We start from the raw sequence: 17,586 nt of genomic DNA, 5'->3' as shown, positions 1-17,586 counted from the left end.
ATTGGGGCGGCATCTTCGGCAGCACACTTGGGTTACAATGAGGAGGCCATTAAATCAATTGGCAGGTGGAAATCGGATGCTTATAGGCGATATGTTCGCTCGGTACTTGTTTGAATTTGTTGTTTATTTTTCAGAGACTGCCAGGCTGGTGCATAGATGGAGAATCCTTGTTTGTGGGCATAGTTATGTCCACTGGGTGGAGAGATACGCCAGGAACTCGTCCTTTGGCCAGCATCTGGGTTGCGCTTCCACTGCATTGGTCGAGTGGAAGGGTGTTCGGGGCCTTCGTTGGGACGGTTTGGTTCCCTTGTTATTGCATGAGAGGAGCGGGCCCCCTCCTGACATTTTGGTGCTCCATATCGGAGGTAACGACCTTGACCTGCTTAATGGCAGGGCCCTATATCTACAAGCCCATGCTGACATTCTTAAGATCTGGCAGGCATGGCCCCAGGTTCACATCGCTTGGTCGGCCATCATTCCACGCCTTCGGTGGCCAGGAGGCGGTGACGTCAGGAAGCTCGAGAAGGCCAGAAAGCGGGTGAACTGGGCCATGTGCACGGCTTTGGCACGGGGCAGGGGATCTTACATACACCATAGAGACATTACGCATGACAAAACACAGTTTTACCGTTATGATGGTGTACATTTAACAGATTTGGGTAACGCACAATTTTTGGCTGATTTGCAGTTAGGCATTCAGGAAGTTTTAAGGGGCTTGGTGGGGGATGGGGTCGAAATAGACATTTGCCCCCAATCCGTGGCATAAATAGATCAGGAAAACACAGACATGGAGGTATACGCAAGGCACCCCTTAAGGGTGGGGGTCACTGTACAACAAACACTCACCTAGAAGTCACCAAATGGGTGAGGGGACATCAATTGGCACAGTAAAGAGAGAAGCTGATATCAATAATTGGACACAGGCTTCTCCAGACTTTTACCTTCAGGTTGCCCGGTTGGGGATCCAGGTCACACAGATATTACACACTAAGTGGCCGAGGACGCTGCCTCGGTTAGCCACCAAGTTCCTAGACACATAGTTTAGTTCAGGTAAAGTTAAATAGGTAACATTCAATAAAAGTTGCCCAATTTGAATCCATACCTTTGTTGTCTGTCTCGTTATTTCAGGGGTTAAGGGGCAAGGGACTCTCCACACCAACACAGTTGGTGGGGAGAGCGATTTGCCCCACCCCCTGAAGGCGGAGAATGGGAAGTTCCATTAGAACATCCTGGAAGAGGGGTGGGGGCTGGCTAACCACGTGAGCCAGCCTCCTCACCTCAGTCTTGTCAAGACTTTCCACCCACCACTCCCGCCCATGGACAGTATATTTGGTTGCCCGTTGGAGCCGGGTAGGAATTTTTTGCCTCTCATGTTCTGGGGGTTTTTTTCGCCTACCCTATACTGTTCTTAGGGGCTAGATGGGGTGGTCCGGTTTAACTAGGCTAGCATAAATAGATCAGGAAAACACAGACATGGAGGTATACGCAAGGCACCCCTTAAGGGTGGGGGTCACTGTACAACAAACACTCACCTAGAAGTCACCAAATGGGTGAGGGGACATCAATTGGCACAGTAAAGAGAGAAGCTGATATCAATAATCGGACACAGGCTTCTCCAGACTTTTACCTTCAGGTTGCCCAGTTGGGGATCCAGGGCACACAGATATTACACACTAAGTGGCCGAGGACGCTGCCTCGGTTAGCCACCAAGTTCCTAGACACATAGTTTAGTTCAGGTAAAGTTAAAAGTTGCCCAATTTGAATCCATACGTTTGTTGTCTGTCTCGTTATTTCAGGGGTTAAGGGGTAAATGATGAGGCAATTCTGTGATCTTTGTCCCTATGTTAGCATCCTGGGTGATGATTAGCTGAGCAGAAAAAGTGAAGGTAAAGCAATCCAACTATAGGTTAGATTAAAAGTGTTCTCTCAGGTGATATCCATGCATGTGCACATAAGGTGTATGAATGGGATATATTAACATGTAAGAATGAGAAAGAGTGAAGAATGAATATGTGAGAGTATGAAAGGTATGTTCCAAAATAGTTCTCCTCACCTTGGGCAGTTGTCCCACACTTGATTAGCAGAGAGTCTTGAACATCTCAGTCTTCATCGTTGGTCTACATATAGAGCTTTCAAATGTTTCAAGAAGGAATTGGGTTGCAATTCATTAGTTTTATTCTTGTTGTTGAAGGAAGCGACAATTAATTTTTCAAATTTTGTTCCATTGGGAGAACACAATACTTAATTTTCAAAGACTCTGGTTTGGGAATTATTGTATCACATGTGATGTTTTTGTGCAGAAGCATCATTTACAGTGCAGGTTGTAAAAATAATGAGTAATCCTGTCTATGCAAAATATATGAATCCATAGAGGACTGATTAAACTTGTATTTGAATATCTCTTGAATCTATTCATTGATAACACAGTCAATTTTGTATTCTGATGTTTGTCGGCAGAGAGTGATTTTTCCACAAATAATAAAATAATATATTAAAATACTGTGCAAAAAATAGAAAAATGATACTGTCCTTTCCCCCAAAACAGAGAGGGTTCCTTGTGTGCATATGAATATACAGATATATATGTGTGTGTGTGGTTGCAGGGAAACAACACCTCCTATAAAATATTGACAAGTCTGTGTTTGTTTTGTCCTCTTTCTTCTCTGTTTTTCTTATCAAGAAAGGCTCTTTCCTGAAGTGCAAATATGAATGTCAGCTCCTGGGGATGACTAAAACATTTGACCTTCTCTTCCTATTACTTTTGATTACAACTCCATTCCCTAGTCTCCCTCCCACCTTTTATTTCAATAAAGTATTGGCTCCCTTGCAATTTGTCTTCATACCAGCTTCTGTTGGAGAAAACAGTCTTCTCACCTACTAGTGAAACTTAATGTGGGCCAGACATTCCCAGTGTGCAGCCCGAGAAGATGTTCCAGAAATTACTGGGGTTCACAATGGCTTCTTTCTGTTCTAACTGCAGTTTTACTGCAATGGAAAATGAATCATGTAATTAACTTTTGAACATTTCCTGTCATATTAATTTTATTATGTATTACATTATAATATTATGAAAACAAATAATTATTATTTTCATGTAAAAAAGACTACGTTTGAATATTTTCAAAATATTGTTTCAGGTCCTATTAACATTAAGACAATAATCGGATGCTATCTAGGTTGGCTCCTGTACTTGTCAGTTGAAGCATGGGCCCACCAACAGGTAAGATTGGTATTTATAAATATCTGGAGGATTTTCTATATATATATAGAAAAAAAGATTTATTTGAAACTGGAGAAAGAGAGACCTAACATGCATTTTCACTGTAGAATTAATGCAGTTTGACACCACTTTAACTGCCATGTCTCAATGCTATGGAAACATTGAAGTTGTAGTTTTACAAGTTCTTCAGTTTACTCTGATACAGAGTGCTGATGTCTTACTAAACTACAACTCCCATGTTTCCACAACATCAATCCATGATAGTTAAAGTGTTGTTGTCAAGGTACATTAATTTGCCAGTATGGATGTACCTCCACCACACCATTAATTTGTGGTGGAGGCTCCTTCTTTGGAGGCTTTTAAACAGGGATGCTTTGAATGCAATTTCCCTGCTTCTTGGCAGGGGGTTGGACTGGGTAGCCCATGAGGTCTCTTCCAACTCTATGATTCTGTGATTCTATGATTCTACTCCTAGACTGAGAGTGACAGGAGGAAAGAATAATCTTAACCAGCAGTCCAGTGGAAACAAAACATATTCATTTGTCTAAAAACTGACACAATATTGAGGACAGTTGACAGAAACTGGAGGAAGAGGATTATGTACTTTTGCTCATTTTTCAAATATTGTAATACAGTATGAGGAAGTACATTGGGTCAAGGAATATTCTATAGGAGAACACTAATTCCTCATCCCAGTAAATGATGGGCTCCAATGTTTTTAGGTTTTTGTTTCCACTAAATCCAATTTTTGATTTCAAGAGAAATCAGATAGTGGGAGAGTGCGTTTGTCAGTCCTAATTGCCCCGCCCCCCAAAGATTCTTTGAACTGCAAAGGGGCAGCATTTTGAAAGTTCCCAGTAAGAAAAATGGAAATTCTGAGATATAGAAGCTGCCACTCACTCCACCCCGTAACTCAGGACTTCTCCACACAGGACTAAAACCCATGCTGAAGAGAGTTTAAACAAACCACTTTGGCACAGGTTCCAGTTCACACCTACCCACCCAAACCCAGGTTTGTGCTGGGGGGTGGTGGCTACATACCATCCTGAGGCAAATTGGGATAGCATGAAGTGATCCCAAGCCCCCAATTTAGCCCCTAATACTTACTTTAAAAGGTTCCTGGCTGAAATAAAGCCTCCGCTCAAGTCGTCCTGGAGGACTCCAGGAGCCCAAAAGGTGTGGGATGCCAGTGGAGACTCTCACTCATGGGTTTTCCCAGTAGTGAGTCCCCATAGGTCGAATACCCCATTAGACCCAGGTCTTTCAGGAAGGCCCAGATCTAAGAGGGTATCTTATTAATTTAGAACAAACCAAGGAAATCTTAGTTTGTTCTTAATTAATTCATTTTTATTGGGGGCATTGTTTGAATGACTCTGGTAAAAACCAAATTGTTTGGGATCTCACTACCTCTGAGGATGCTTTCCATAGATGGAGGCAAAACATCAGGAGAGAATGCCTCTAGAACATGGCCATATAGCCCGAAAAAACCTACAACAACCCAGGTTTGGGACCTGCTTATATTCATGTTCGCATCTACTACAAACCAGCGCAGGCTCTAAGATCTTCTGGAGAGGCCCTTCTCTCGCTTCCAGCTCTGTCTCAGGTCCAGTTGGTGGGGACAACTGCAAGGGGGAGGGCCTTCTCGGTGGTGGTCTCCAGCTCTGGAACTCTCTCTCTAGGGTGATTAGACTGGCACATACCCTGTCCATCTTTTGTAAGAACCTAAAAATGTGAATGTTCCACTGTGCCTATGACTAAACAGTTCACCAGATAATTGTCCCCTAAATGTAACTTACCAACAGCTTCTACACTTTAGTTCTGCCCTGTGCCCCATAGCCCTGCCATTTTTATGCCAAGTGACATTACCCTTCCAGCCCTAACTTCTAATGGACTTTCCCTTAGCCCTATCCAGATACTATTGCACAAACTCTTAGACCTCTGAGATTAGTATTTTTACTGTTCAGCCTAGGGATTGCTTTTATGATGTTGTGTTGTGTTATTGTGATGTGTTCTATTTTATTTCTGATATTTTGACTTTCTTTTTATTTTACTTACGGCACTGTTTTAATTTTAAAGCCATCCCAAGTCCCTTTGAGGAGATAGATGTTATTATTATTATTATTATTATTATTATTGATATTAAAAATAATTGTCTTGGGCTTCATACTGCCATAAAATAGAAGCAATGCATGCTTATTGGAGCTGTGCAAAAAGTCAGGTGTGGATTATAAGTGTTTTGCCAAATCTGTACTTATGACCCGATCTACAAAGCGAGAGATGCATCCTCGCCAAACATAAATAAATCAAATCACTCGTTTATGAAGTTTTCTTAAGAAGTTTGTTAACTTTTCATGAGTCAGCTTGTTTTCCAGTGCAAGCAAACTCTCCTGGGAGGCACAGCCAAAATTGCTATGTCACATGCTCTCCTCAGCCTACTGGGGCTGAGGGAGAGGGGAAGAGAGGAGGCACTGTTGGTGTTTCCCTTAAATGTAGGAGCCACACTATCTCTCTTGCCATTGTGGGATCTGGGAGGGAGATTGAAGGTGGCACAGGAGCTCAATTTGCATGCAATAGCTTTTTAGCCTAGCATTTTAGGACCCTTTTAGGATCATTTTACAATCAGCCAGCCACCAGTTTACTGCTGCCACAGCTTAGGATTCTTTTAGAATCATTTTTATTTGGATGTGTGGGGGTTTTCCATTTAAGATGCATTTTGGAGTTTTTCTATTTTTTCCCCTTTGGATTTCTTTAATTTAAAATTAATTAATTCTATAAACCACTTTCTTTATTTTCTAGTTTATTTTAATTCTAGTCTACCAACCAACCTGTTTCTTTCCTTTGCCATATTTTGGGGGCAATTGCAGTACCAAGTACCAACTGCAACTACCAACCTCTTTCTTAGCTTTCCTTTCCCAAAATAAAATATATTATTGCTTCAAAAGTATAATTCTACAAATTGCAGAGTTTGTTTTATTTTCTGTTTTCTGGGAGGACAATCCCTTGATATGGTGCTTCTGCAGGGACATATTAAAAATATTTTGGGGTCAATTGATAATGCTAGTTTACCAACCTACCTGTTCCTTTCCTTTGCCATACAGGGTTAGTCAAAATGAATAGGCCAATAATGAATTGAATGAATGAATGAATTGGCCTATTCATTTTGACTAACCCTGTATTTTGGTAGTACTGCTGAAGTAAAAGTGTGGCAACTGGCAAGTTTCATCTTGATAGTCACTGAAAAGATTGGAAAACCCAAAGTTCTCTGAGGCTGAGAGAGAGAATTGGCCAAGGTGCTGAAATTGGGGGGGGGGGGGGCTAAAAAATCAGTGGATATCCAAATCCTTCTGAAACTTGATACCATACTTATGTTGTGTTCATTATGTTGTGGTGAAATGAATGGGATAACAAAATAAAATAATAACAAAATTTTGGAATTTTGAATTTGAAACAAAATGGACCTCTCAATATAGGTTAGAAACACTTACAAAATGAAACAGGGGGCATACAAAATTCATATTTCAAAACAAAATGGATTTTTGGTGTTTTGTACACCCCTAATGCTTACAAACAAGGAGAATGTACGGTACATGGCAGCTCTATGCATAGAGCAGAATACACACTTTAATTCTTTTTCACAATACATTTTACGTAACATTGCAACAGAGTTCTTTTCTTCTCAATTTCATTAGGTAATTTTAACAGTTTTTTTGTTTCTTCTGGCCAAACAGTTTGCAATTATAATATGAATTAAAGATAGTACTCTGAAATGTGTGGACATAACATACTCAGATTATTCCATTCTGGTTCATTGTCATCTACATGCTTGCAAACCATGGAATAGAATTACAAAAAATGCAGACAAAACATAATGTTTAAAGTAAGTTTACAATTTTGTGTTGGGCTGCATTCATAGCCATCCTGGGCCACATATGGCTCATAGACCATGGGTTGAACAAGCCTGCTTTAGAAGTCCTTTCTTATCTTGTACAACAGATCCAGGAGCAGATGGGGATGATTCATGCATGCAGGGCATCAGTGGGCATGGTATCAAAGTCCCAAGGAGTTTACAACCTAAAATTCAACAGTTGGAAAACAGCAGAAGAAGAAAAAAAAGGTAATAACAGAGGTAAATTGGGAAGTTTCTTTTTTTTTTTTACAAGATGGCAACCTGAGCAGTCAGCACTCAGCACTAATCTTTACTTTCCCTTTCTTTGATTCCCTGAGGGTCTTCAACTTGTAAAGTTAGATTTGCAGTTCAGAAGAAATGAAAGCAAGAAGTGTTTTTTCCCCCTCAAACACAATGTGAAAGTTCAGTTGCAGACTTGGGGCTGTTTTGGCCACATATTGTGAGTGTGTATAATTAGTCTGCCTTGACCTAGTTTTCTTGCCATGTTACATTTGATTGATGCACAGTCCCTTCCCTCAAAGTACTCTGGAATCTGTTTGCAGCATTTGGGCAGGATGTCTCTATATTTAAAATGACGTAAAGTGCTTGCTTCTTGCTTTTGCATGTTAAAGTGCACACTAGTTATCTCTGAGTGAAAAATGCTGTCACAATGAGAGACATCAAGAGTTGAGAGGATGCATTATTTTTCAGGAGCACTGAAGCATGGAAAAGATATGATATCAAGGTAGCAAGTATTTCTTGATAGTTGCTTTGATGAAGAGAAAGGTGTCTGCAAAAAACTATATGGACTAAAAGAGTGGAAATACATCTGTCTACAAAAGAAGGACTGACAAGAATGAATATTAATTTCAGAATGTGCCTTGTATCTGTTAAAAGCATTGTGTCTTGAAAACCAGCAGTGATTCTTGAAAACAGATATGTATATATTGCCTTCACATTTGGATAAACTATTAATGATGATATTATGTTAAATAATACTAGGAATACTTGAAGGATTTCACCTTTTTAAATTCAGTGTGAACTGTTCTGTTCCGCCTTTCCCGGACAAATACACAGATCAGAATATAGAATCTTTTGGCATGTTTCTTTAAATGAATTACTTCATGGATTAGAAGTAATTCATATACAAAGATAAGACAAAATGGGGTGGATGTTGGAAAAACACAGGCAAAAGTGATATGCACCAGTAGAATGATTTTAGGTCTGACATGTGCCAGAAATGTAATGATTTTGGATCTGCCATATACCAGAAGCAATAGATCTTATGTCCTTCAGTATTGTTGGGCTATAACCTGTAAATGTACTAATATGTATGTATGGTCCCAAAATCTTCAAAAATTGAGGGGTGGACAAGTTTATGAACCATTCATCCAGATACAATAGCAAGGTGTATAAAAATGGGGATGAGTAAACACTTTATGAAGCTATAGTTATTAAAACTGCTAAAATTGCTATCATGCCTAAACTAGTAAAAGACTTTCATGGACAGAATCACTGAATTATTCTGAGTTTTCATGCTGTATGGTAGTGTTCCAGAAGCATTATTTCCTACTCTTTTGGCTGCATCTGTGGCTGGCATTTTCAGAGATTCCTGAAGATGCCAACCACAGATGCAGGTGAAACATTAGGAGAGAATGGCCATACAGCCCGAAAAACGTATAGTAACCCAAGGTCTAAACTCATTTTATTCAAACTGGATTGTGTCACTCCTTCATCATAATGGTGCAGTTAAGCACCATTTCCAAGAGTTATATGGATTTCCATTCTGAAAATAAGATATGACTAGAAAAAGGTGTGATACTAATTTCATAAAATACATTAAATTATTTGACAATAAAGTTGTGTGTCTAGAAAATGGTGCTTGCATTCATCCACAAAATTCACTTTTTACTACTATTCCAATCTTATCTACTTCTACAACTCTTTAAAATTATAGTCCTCATTGCATGATCTAATCCTACCATTTGCTCACTAAGTCACAATAAACTTTATTAGCTATTTAATTCTGAACTGCCTCAGGTTGCTTAGTATGGTATATGTTCTAGCAAGTGAAATCTTAACTCCTTTCCACCATGTCAAGGACGAGTCATCTCAGACCAGTCTATTTTTGTTAAGCCTTAACATGTTGGCCTGCTTCTCAGACCCTGAGCCCTAGAGGAAATATCCAGTCAAGTCCAGTTTCAAAGGTTGTTTTCTTTCCTATCCCTGACCCAATAACTCAGTTAAATAACTCAGTTTCATTTTTAGAATGTAGCTCATTGATTCACTTTTCTACACTAGCCTGATTAATGTGAGCAAACACTAATTATAGTACAAACCTCATATCTAGGAGGATATGTTCTCAATTTTAATGGATATATGAAATTGCATATCATAGTGAACCATATTGGGGCCTATGGCCCCAAAATTGCTTAGAATCATGCTACATAATATAGAAAAGACCAAGAGAGGACATATGTTGTCAAATATGGCTACTAGTCCACAATGCATTACATTTAAATATTAAGTTAAATAAATAAATAAATTTGACATAACCTACATGAATTGTATTCATGCCAAAATCCCATTTTAAAGCACAACCAAAGTCATATTTCCCATAGTACCATGACAGACAAAACATCAATTTCATCCTGTGGAGAAAAAAGCAAAATATCATCGGATACAAACATTATATATTATTTCAGTCTTTGCTATTTCAGTTCATAATTAAATTCACCAATCCTATTTTCTCAAACAAACCAAACAATCACCACAAAGCATATGTAATGAATGTGCTATGTTCAAAGATGTATCTGAGTTCTGTCGCCAATATTCAATCTAGGATTCTGCAAATGTAGTGTCTGCTTCTTTGTTTTCTCCTTTCACTATGTAGTTTGCTGCTTTCATCATAATGTCTTATTATCACTCTCCTTCTGTCCCTGTAAATGAATGAAATCATTCCATATTCCAAAACAAATTTATTTTGTTTTGTTTTACATGTGTGGAAGCCATATCTTCTGGAAGGAGACTTCAGAGACTGACAAAATTAACAAAAATAGCACTCATATGCCTTTTAGAGTTGTCACAGAACTTTGCAATTAGCAGATAAAGAAGGTTTTCTTATTTTTAGGTGAATTGAATTTTTAGGTTTCTTGTCTTTAATGGCGCTGAACCAGAAGGCCATATGATTATCTCTTGCACTCAGTATAAAATGATCACCCAGTCACCATAAGCATGTTTTGTACATCAGATGATGCTGAAAATATTTGAAGCAAAATGATTAGGAATCAATTTTTGCATATTTTTGAATCTGCTTCCATTTTGACATATTTGGGGCAATTCAGTTGCTAACAAGGCTATTCTGCTTGAGCAGAATTGTTGAAATGCAGTGTATTTCCTATTTTGCTAATACATGTAAAGGATGAAAGGAAAAGAGCATCACTTTCGTCGTGAATATTTGCACATATTCTGCTAATACTTTAATAATCATGAATAATAAAAATTGAAGTTTCTTTCTTAGGGGTGATAAATTAGATGAAGTAATAAAATTAGGCATTGTTTCTACTGAAACTATTTGTAGTCTTTTGCACCTTGTCATCAGGTTGCATTCATTCCATAGAGGGAATGAAACTTGTGTTACTTCAGAAAAGTTATTTACTTCATAATGTTAAAACAAAAAAGTAGTCTTTTTGAATAAGATTTTCCAGGTTAGAATATCACTAATCAATCAATAAAAAACTAAGCATCAGCTCTCAATTATTCCAAGATGTCACCACACCTTATTCCAAGGTACAGTGATATGTCAGGACCCTCTTTATAGTTTATATGCAGTGGCAGACACATTGCTTGTACATTTTTCTTAATTTAAACTAATGTAGACTTTCAAATGCCTTATTTTATTCCAGAAGTGAACCTAGTGGTTTTGTACATCACTGTTACTGTACCCAATTGTGCTGGTTAGTCAGAGCACAGACTGATTAAATTAATAGAATGTATGTTACTGTTGATTTACAATCCAACAATTGATTTAAGATGCCTCCTCTAATTCAGAATAGCCAATAAGATTCCGACCTTAGATTACGAAGCACCTTCTACTTGTTTGAAGAGTGGGGGAGACAGGAATAAAAGGGAACAATACAAAGAAAATGAGAGAATATGAAGAGTGGGGGAGATAGAAATAAAAGGGAACAATATAAAGAAAATGAGAGAAAATGCAAATGGGGATAGAGAAAAATGAAAAATATATTTAGTGGAAAATAGTTGATCAACAAGATATCAGAAACAAATTGGAAAATTTAAGTTATTACTATGCTATCCTTTAGAACGTATTGATACTTCATTTTTTGCCATAATAGGAAAGGAAGATACAATTTAGGTTTGCTAACTGCAAGCAAAAACTAAATATTATCTATTTATTAGGCCTGGGTAACAACGGAAAAATTTGTTTCTAAAATCGATTTGTATTTGGGGTTTTTTTTTGTTTCGATATTTAAAATAATTACAAAATTTTCCTTTTAAAAAGTTCGATATTTACGAAATTTCGTAAATGGTAAAAAATTAACGAATCGATTTCCGAAACAATAACGAATCGATTCGTTAATGGCGGACGCGACCGCGAAATACGCTAAAAAACCTCCAAAAACTTCTGAAGCTTCCCTCTCCCTCTGTTGTTGACTGTTGGTGTGATATTATAATTTTTTTTCACTAATTAAACCATAAAACTGGCCCAGACATACGGAAATAATAACGAAACGACCTCAAAACAATAACGAAATGAATACAATATCGAAATACGAAGCATTTACAAAACGTTTTTGAAAATTCATTTTTTTTAATAATTGCTCCAGAATGGTTCGTTATCACTTTGTAATTGAAAAAATTAACGAATTATTAACGAATTACGAATTAACGAAACGAAACCGCCCAGCCCTACTATTTATCTCCCTCAGCGATTCAGTTTCCACTTTATGTCACATATATAGCTCTGTATATACCTTTCACAAGTATTTCCGTTCTTCTTTCCCTATTTTTATGAGAATATGGGTCAATTACAGGTGGAGATAAAGTGAAGCCAGGACTAACTCTGTGAAAACCCCCACATTGTTTATTAGCAGAGTCAGTTACATGTTCTGCCATATCTTTTGGACCCTCCTGTTCCCTTTGAGTTGGGTGCAATACCACACTATCAAGAGAGGAAATGGATTTTCCTATAACTCTAATATAGATTATTAGAATTATTTCTGTTGTAATCCTGAGTGACCAAGATGCATTATCTGTATAAAAGATCTACTACATATACTCTTGTATAAGTAGACCTCATATATAAGTTGAAGGCAGGTTGGGGTGGGGTGAAAGATATGGATTTTGGTATATATTGCCCCACCCCACCCCATCCCACTTTCCTGTCCATGAATTCAAAAAGGCCAGAAGTGGTTCCATGGCAGAAGAGTGGAGGGGATCAGTGCTTCTTTTAGGTTCTCCCAGGATAGACAAAGCGCTGTCTTTTGCCACTCTATTCAGAGAAGCATATGATTCATTTTTTAAAAATAAGAGTTGAGGTACAGTGCTTACACTGATCTGTGAATAAGCTGACCCAGATTTTCTGGACCATTTTTTACTGATTTTTTTAGACTTATGCAGGAGTATATGCAGTGGTACTGCAGACAAAAACTACTAGATTATTTTATTTTTAAAAAAATAAAAATTGATACAATTTCATAGATTTTTGGACTCTCCTTGATGTATCACTTAGGGACTGTCATGATGAGAGCCTCCACTTCAGCAGTTCCTATTAAACCACTAAGTACATGTTATGTTCATCATGCCCACACAATTAGGATCTGTTCAGATTTGTATATAAATTAAGTATATTCATGACTAATTGAAGTCAAGATGACTAGAAAAAGTTCAGTGATTGAAGTAACCATGGAGCAATCCAGATTCTGATGCAACCATGTAGTAATCTCAGCCAGAAGGGATGAAGTAATATATCAGTTGATTGGTCAATATTTGCATAAAATAGGGACAGCAAATGTGACATTCCCCCAGTGGGTCAACAATGCTGTAGACTGGTATGCCGTTGCTGCTTCATTGGACATACGTTGGAGAATTTCTTGTGAGTAGAAAGAAAGTAGAGGGTGTGTTATTGTACAGTTTGTTTTTGTATTACTGAACTACAAGAAAGATAAACCTTTCTGATTTAATCTAGTAATGAGCATATTACATATATCCTAAAGTCACTCCACTGGCTGCCATTTAGTTTCCAGGCAATGTACAATGTGTTAGTTTTGACCTTTAAAGCCCTACATGGTTTGGGTTCAGGTTACCCTAAATGATTGCTTTCTCCTGTACAATCTACAACTGAACACTTAGGTCCTCTGGGGGTGAGTCCTCCAACCAGCCAGAACCTGACTGGTGAGCATTACTCAGAAGACCTTTTCATTGGTCACCCCAAGACAGTGGAATGACCTGCCAGAAGAACTCTGACAGCTAAATGAGTTGTCAGAATTTAAAAATAATTTAAAGACTATTTCTTCTGGCAGGCCTACCCAGACAGTTTTTAGCCATGAATTTTAAATGTGTGTCCTTTGTTTAATCTCTGTTTTGTGTATTTTAATACATATTTTATAAAAAAAAAATTAATACATAACTTCTATAGAAATATATTTTAATATGTGTATTTGTGGTATTTTTACAATGTTTATGTCTTTTAATTATTCTGTAACTCACCTCAAGTCATGAGGAGATGCAGGTAAGAAATATTATTATTATTATTATTATTATTATTATTATTATTATTATTAAGAAATATACTTCTGCTATCTGCATATCTGCTGTTCAGATCAAGCAAATTCTATAGATTTACTAAGAACCAGATTTATTTGTACAAGGACTACATGTTAAGGTAAAAATAGTTAACAGTATCTAGTATGTCTCTACCTTATGAAAAACCAGTCATAGGGCATGAAGAAGCAGTTGAAGGTATTAGATTTCTACACCTCGAGGATGAAATACAATGTCTAATCCATTCCAATACACCTGCGTATTACAAAATTTCTCATCCATATTCTACAATCTCCCAGTGCATAATATATCCCAGTATGCACGTGTGTGAGCAACTCTATAGTTATGCCCAAGCTCTTTAAAAGGAGCCATCATCAGGGTTCAAAGCTGCCAAAAGAGTTCTCAAAGAGAATAACCAAATGCATTCAGTAAATTTCAGAGACCCACAACAACAAATACATCTGAGGCTGTGATAAAATCTTATTATTATTATTATTATAACTTTATTTGTACCCCGCTAGCATCTCCCAAGGGATTCGATGCGGCTTACAAACAGGCCGAAGCCCACACAATACAGGAATACAGTACCTAGCAAATAAACAGTTAAGCAAAACAATAACAATAGCAGTACAACAAGACATTATTAAAATTGAGCTGGCCAGAGTAGGGGTACAAGATTAAAAGTGCTGATGTGTCAGAGGAATATGGGGTTATAATATAAGTGTGGTGTGCGGTGTGCAATGATCTTGGTTCTGATTAAAGTGCTTCTGGGATTTGGTACTGAGGATTCCTAGTCTGAGAACACATTGGAACAGCCAGGTCTTCAAATTCTGTCTGAAGACTGCCAATGTAGGGGCTTGTCTAAGGTCTTTCAGGAGGGCATTCCAGAGGCAGGGGGCCACCACAGAGAAGGCCCTGTCTCGTGTCCCCACCAAGCGCGCTTGTGACGTAGGCGGGATCACGAGCAGGGTCTCTCCAGATGACCGGAGTGAATGTGTGGGTTCGTAGACAACAATACGGTTATAAGAGTCCTACTCTGGATTGTTACACTATACTGACAGTAACAGGCTGGAAACATCATCCTTTACCATCATCATGATAAACACTAACAGACCTCTGTTGCTCAGTGAAGCAGCTGGCTTGGATCTGGTCATACATAGCTAAGTATTCTAAACTATGATGTAGGATCTTGATCAATGCTTTAATCATCCAAACCATGTCTACACCACCCAAATAATGTGGAACCACCACTTAGATGTTGTGCGGTATACAGATGATGCATGGCTGGATTTGTCATAGAAGCACTACATCTCACAAATTTAGCAAGAATTATATGAACCATCTGGACACTGGATAATGCTCATAGTACACTATATCTACTAGGCAGTTTCTGCTAAACTCTGGAGAAACATGGGAAGTACATACCACATAGATGCGTAAAATGTCTGGATCCACTCTATTTAATTTCACACTTCCACAATGGGATGCACACAAGTTGGCATCAATAGCAAGCCTTCAGAAAAACCACAGCATTCCTTCAGACTTCTTTAATTATTGGTTCATTCCAGATAGAATCTGGATTGATAGCTTTAAAAGAAATCTGCCAAATATTGCATGCCACTAATTAGAAAGTGCTAAGGTTTTAACAGTTACAGATGTAAGCACAACTTGCTACTATGTCTGTTGGATGGCTTTCATTTCATTCTCAGAGATGTTGTGACAGACTTCTTCTTTAAACAGCAAATATTTTTTACAGTTCTTGATCACCAACAATTTCTGGGCAATAATAATTGAATGATTTATTATAAATTACCTAAGATCTTTCTTCCTAGATTTCAATACCACAGCATTCTCATTCATTTTACAGATTTAAAAATGATAGTCCAATAAGAAACATTACCATAGATATAGTAAATACCTATTAATCCTTATGGAATCTTATTAAGATTGTTCTGTGGTTTTTAAAACATCATCATGAAGTGTACAGCAGAGGCTTAGGTTTATTATAACAATAAATAACTGAGAGTGATAGACTAAAACATTGTTTTCTTAATAAAGATCTCTGTTAATCTAAGTGCTCCAAGGCTCCTTCGTTTCTGTAGACCCTCTGATTTAGAATTCTAAACATTTGGATGATTTTTTTTCATGCCAGGAGCAACTTGAGAAACTGCAAGACTGGTGTGATGTTGCCCAGGGGACGCCTGGATGTTTGATGTTTTACATCCTTGTGGGAGGCTTCTCTCATGTCCTCACATGGGGAGTGGGAGCTGACAGAGGGAGCTCAACCTGTTTTTCCTGGATACGAACTGCTGTCCTATTGGTCAGCAGTTCTGCCAGCACAAGAATTTAACCCATTGCACCAGCGGGGGCTCCCATTTGGAGGACTGAAATCTCCATTATATACACATGAGCTGAAAAGTGAATTACACAGATAACAAAATACTGTCAAAGTAAGTAGTGATAAAGAGTCAGTTATCTTTTTTTCTTTTTGTCAAAATGTATAGATGTTAGGAAACAAAAGGTATAAGGGTTGTGAGACAATTGTGACTGGAACTGGCATGGGCATCTCTCAGTTTCCTTGCATTCAGAGATAACCTGAGAGCTATTACAACTCCCAGAAAGCTCCTGATGCAGTCTGCTGTCTACTTGCTATCTTTACACTTTCCTCAAATTTTCTGTCCAATATTTCTATTATGTTTATATGATAGATCAGAAAGTCACCAATTCTGGGTGTGTTTATTATTGCATATACTCTTGTAGTTGTTAACCGAAAAAATGCCCCAAAATCTGGGTTAAGTTATCCATGGGCCTATATAAGTGTTGTACCTTAACTCCAGCTCCACAAACACCAGCAGTGGTTTATTTGTCTTTATACTCCCTAGTTCAGTGGTTCTCAACCTGTGGGTTCCCAGATGTTTTGACCTTCAACTCCTAGAAATCCTGAGAGCTGGTAAACTGACAGGGATTTCTGTAAGTTTGAGGACCCACAGGTTGAGAACCACTGCCCCAGGCTCTGATGAGGCTATCTACTAGGCTTGGGTAACTACGGAAAAATTTGGTTCTAAACTCGTTTCGTTTTTAGGGGGGGGGGGTTGCGTTTCGTTTTTTAAAAGAATTCCGAAATTTTTCTTTAAAAAAGTTCGAAATATACGAAATTTCGTAAAATTACAAAACAATTACGAAACAATTACGAGTCGATTCGTTAATGGCGGACGCGATTGTGCAATATGCTAAAAAACCCTCCAAATGGGACAGGGGGAACTTCTGAAGCTTCCCTCTCCCTCTGTTGTTGACTGTTGGTGTGATAATTTATTTTTTTATCACTGATAAAACAAACAACAACCCTAAAACTTGCACCAGACATACGGAAATAATTACGAAACAATTTCGAAACAATTTCGAAACAATATCGAAACAATTACGAAAAAATTACGAAAAAATTACAAAATAAATTGAAAAAATTGTTTTGATTTTTAATTACTCCTGCATGGCTCAATATTGGATCGTAAGCTAATTTAAATACAAATTAATAACAAATTACGAAATTAACGAACGAAACCGCCCAAGCCTATCTACCAAGGAGTGTTGTATCAGCCCCTCACTTTTAGTGGCAGTGGAAGAGCAGTTGGGGAAAAGTGTAGCACTTTTCAGCTCCCTTCACACTACCAGGGTGTGTGTATATATGTGTGTTCCATGA

At 37.9% G+C, this 17,586-nt stretch overlaps 1 long non-coding RNA gene across 1 annotated transcript; it reads left to right on the top strand.

Annotated features, from left to right (window-relative positions):
* Nucleotides 1-1,931: 1,931 nt before the first annotated feature.
* LOC137097092 (uncharacterized) lies at nucleotides 1,932-7,326 on the top strand. The gene is made up of 3 exons (XR_010909971.1): nucleotides 1,932-2,027; nucleotides 3,138-3,220; nucleotides 7,214-7,326. It is a non-coding gene; the product is annotated as an uncharacterized lncRNA (long non-coding RNA).
* Nucleotides 7,327-17,586: the final 10,260 nt, after the last annotated feature.

The sequence above is a fragment of the Anolis sagrei genome, chromosome 5 (assembly GCF_037176765.1).
Source record: "Anolis sagrei isolate rAnoSag1 chromosome 5, rAnoSag1.mat, whole genome shotgun sequence".
NCBI lineage: Eukaryota > Metazoa > Chordata > Lepidosauria > Squamata > Dactyloidae > Anolis > Anolis sagrei.
This window is presented reverse-complemented; position numbering and strand designations above follow the sequence as displayed.